Consider the following 4,222-nt stretch of genomic DNA (forward strand, 5'->3'; position numbering starts at 1 on the left):
ACGTATGTTTCAAAGTAACGAACATATGTATGTGTATAAACTTTATGTATTTAAACATATTAATATACATGAATAGTAATAGCTTGAATCCTTAAAATACTACAAAGTTTTATAAGGTGCTTCTTATGATATACAATGTCACAAAAAAATCATATGTTTTTGTACCATGCAAGATGTGTTGTGTGGACTAGTTATTTTACGGTAAAATAACCATACTACGTATACGATAAGTTTATGCTAGTTTATTTGTAAAAATATGGTAAATTGGTAAATAAGATTTTTTAAAACTAGACTTATTGTATTTTTGCATTAAGGATAATATATCTGTATAAACAAAATATATAGGCACATGTATCACCCTACTCCCCCCCCCCCCCCCCCCCCCCCCCCGAAATAATTGAAAATATTAAAAAGGAGATGTATGCACTCATGCTTGAAGCGTGCATTCCATTTGTTTGAATTCAGTTTTTTTGAGAAACTTGTCGTGAGAAACCGCAAATCCATGATTCAAATAGGATTAATTTTTGAATATTCGGATAAGTTTTGCTAAAAATAACCAAGGAAGGGCTTTTTTTGAATAAATGAGTCAAATATTTGTTGGTTTCTTATTGATTTCAAATAAATGTTTTGATAAGGGTTCATTTTGTCATTTTTAATAGAATTTAAAAGGGATTAGCGCTTTTATGAAAAGGATTCTCATCGAGGGACTAATTGTGTTTAATTAAAGGTCCAACTAAATAAAAAGTTAGGGCTTTTTATGCCCGTTTCCTTTTGTTTATCGGGCAAAGGGAAGAACAACTACAAGCAGACGAACGAAGAGAGGCAAGAAGAGGCACGAAGGCAGCGACCCTACGCCCCCGATATTGGCTAGATTCGGGGAAAGAGAAGCTCGGAAACGGAAGGGAGGTGGTCTCGGTGTTGGTAATCGATTGAATGAGGGGGCTTCTCTGGTGTCTGGCCGAACCGAAGGAGGGGAAGAGACGAAAGCAGCGAAGCTCTCTCTTTCTCGTCCAGCTGTGAGGAGCGAATGAAGAACGAGGTCCGAAGGAGAGTCCGCGAGGCGATAGATCAGCAGCGACGTCGTGGTAGGCCTCAGTAGGGATTGGCAGCAAGGGTCGTCGGAAGGAAAGGAAAGGTACGAGGTTAAGGGATCAAAGGGGGCTGTCGCCTCCTGTGTTTGCTCCGGGGAAACACCCACTTCGGTGGGTTTTGCTCGACGGAAGGAGAAGTGAAGGTTGTGAGGGGTGGGCTATTTGGGATCGGTGGTGATAGGTAGCCTTCCTCCTTTTTTTTTTGTTTTTTTTGTTTTTTTTTTTTTTTTGAATTGGTATGCATACACATGTTGATGAAATAGACAGGAAATTCGATCTAGGGTGTTTTATTTGCTTTATTTATTTATTTATTTATTTATTTTTTGTGGTTGCGTGTGTGTGGGTATTTGGGTTTTGGTGTTTGACAGGGGAAAATGAAGAACGAAAGATTGAGATTGCTGCTTGCCATCGGTATAAAAGAAGAACAAAAAGGGTACGAATACTCTGATTATTATTTAGAGAAACTTGTAGTATTTCTTTTGGCTAGATGAACACTAGTAAGTTGTACAATTTTTTGGTAAAGAGTATAAGTTTCATTTTGTTTTGGCTGTCAATTTCAGATTATGTATCCAAACAATCTTTCTGATTCTTGTGAAGACCTGATATATCCACCCAAAGGATCTAAATCTGCAGCTTTGAAGTGTGAAGATTTGAAATTAGTAAAGTTGAATAGGGACTCCCCGAATAGAGAATCTGAACAAACATATGCAGAATCTTGAGAGGACTTAATGTACTCGATGATTTTTTTTGGTAAGATAGAATGATTTTGGTTAAGGGCACAAAAACGAGAGAAACAACAAAAAAGTGTTGTGATAGTGGGGTGTAATTTTTAGTTAAGTGTATATAATTTTTTAAATTTTAGTTTAATGAAAAATAGTTGGGTATTATTAATCTTTTTTTTATTATAATTTTTTAGTTAAAATTTTAAAAAATAATAAAGACTTTTTAATATTAAATACTATACTATTTGGTGAAATTTTGGAAGGTGAGTATTTGCTTAAAACAAAGGAAGTAAAATCTTAAGAAGGATAATGATGTGGTTGAGATGATCTGAAATATTAGGATGCAACATCTTGATCCAGTTTTATTGAATTATAAAGATTTGACGATGCATTGCAATTGTAACTAAGACTATACGACTACAAGGTGAGGGAAATATGAGTATATGACAAAGCACTCTATGTCAATGAAGGATGTGATTCCATTCCATATATATTTCATATTGCGTTATTAGGTAACATAGAATTACAAGATTCCAAACAAAGTGTTCTTCCTTTTAAGAAAGGGGACTTGGTTATAGTGAAGTTGCAACCATATCACTTGAAAACTATGCCCAACAAGGTAGAAAAAAAAAAGGTATATTGGAGTTTTCCGATTCTAAAAAATATATGTAGGTTAGATACAGGTTGAAATTACCGATTGATGCTTAAATTCATGATGTTGTTTATGTTACATTGAAAAGGAAAAATTATGGGGAAGTTGTTGGAATTTCCTTTTCCGTTACCATTAGATTTTATTTATTGTAGTCCGGTCACGTATATGGGATAAAGTAGAGGTATATCAAGAGGGCCAAATTAAACATCAGTTTATAATTATAGCATGGAAAGGAATGCGTCACATTTCTGTTTTGCTACCTGGGAAGATGTAGAATGCTTCTTTAAAATTTATTATGATTTCAACCTTTAGGACAAGGTTAAGATGGAAGGGGAATATTGATACAAGCTAAGAAAATGACACATCAGACAAGGAAAATTCATTTGGAAGAGAGAATTTGTTAAATTAACCAATTTACCAACTTGATATAGAGGATAGTTACATTGTAACATAATCTATTGTAAAAAATTGACTTTTAGAAATAAATAGTGAAACACGAAAAGGGCAAAAGTACTTTGCATGCTAATTAATGTGATTCATTCTTCTTCTTCTCACGTACTTTTTTAGTCACGTACTTTTTCAGTCTTTCTCTTTCTCATCTCTTCTATTTTCTAAATTGACAAACGATTCCTATCATACATGCTATATCATGCCTCCAACTTTTATGAAAGAAGAAGTTTAATTAGTGATATAAATTATCAGGAATTTGAAAAAGTAATGATGAAGGTTGGTGAATTTGAAATCTAAATTCATGTTTCAGTTTTGGATATTGATTCATTTGTCTGTCAATAAACTATGGGTGTGTAGCTCGTTCATTGAGCATGTCACACTCTCTATTCGGAACGGCGGAAACGTTGGAGGCGGAGGACGTCATGTACAGTATGACAACAATGAATAATAGTAATCAAAGTACAACAACCATTGTATTAACAAAGTATAAGTTTTTCATTTGTGTTCAAACCATTGTATATTAACACAAAAAAGTACAAGTTAAAAGACATGAGTCTATAAAGCTCCGTATTCTCAAAACACGTGGCTACCTGTTTATTGATTTCTTAAGAATACAAGTAGTTTTGAAAAGAGTATCAACGATTAAGGCGGTGAGTTCATAAGCATGTTAGTAACTGAAATGTGTTTTCTTGTTCCTTGATAATGTAAATATGTTTTCCCAGAAAATCATATATTTTCTCTTGTAGTATGTTGTAAGCAAAATGTGTGAATGTTATTGTACTCTGAAGTAGTAAAATGTAGTTTAGTTCACATAAAACCATGAAAAGTGTGACAACCGTCAAATTCTGGTCAATTCAAAGTCAAATAAAGTCAACAAGTCAGCTCAACTAACCCTTGTGTACTAGGACTTACGTTCAGCATTTACTAAACAACTCGCTATTCTGATAAGAAAACATAAATCGAAAAGTACGTACAACTAGATCTCTTTAACCTAAAAGCTGCGGTAAGTGGCAAGCCAAACTGATAAAACAATGATGCTTATTCATCGGGAGTGTGTAGGATCCTTAAACAAGGCTTAACATGGTTTACGAACCATACATTGCGATGCCGGACACTCACAACTGTCCCACATGGAACCTCTCTCAATCGCTTTCACTCTATCTCTCTCTATGTCAAATCTCTCCCAAATCCCTCTATGTGAAATCTCTCTCAAATATCTCTTTGTATGAAAAATCTCTCCAAGAATGTCAAATCTCTCCCAAATCCCTCTAAGTATGTGAAATCTCTCTCAAATATCTCTTTGTATG

General features: G+C 34.3%; 1 long non-coding RNA gene across 2 annotated transcripts; it reads left to right on the plus strand.

The window, feature by feature from the left end:
- Positions 1-756: 756 nt before the first annotated feature.
- LOC145029123 (uncharacterized) lies at positions 757-1,982 on the plus strand. Of its 2 annotated transcripts, XR_013676382.1 has the most exons (3): positions 757-1,272; positions 1,460-1,524; positions 1,652-1,982. It is a non-coding gene; the product is annotated as an uncharacterized LOC145029123 (long non-coding RNA). The 2 variants fall into 2 exon arrangements; XR_013676381.1 differs by having other exon boundaries at positions 757-1,524.
- Positions 1,983-4,222: the final 2,240 nt, after the last annotated feature.

Source organism: Lactuca saligna, chromosome 2 (genome assembly GCF_052625555.1).
Source record: "Lactuca saligna cultivar CGN05327 chromosome 2, ASM5262555v1, whole genome shotgun sequence".
NCBI classification, from domain to species: Eukaryota; Viridiplantae; Streptophyta; class Magnoliopsida; order Asterales; family Asteraceae; genus Lactuca; species Lactuca saligna.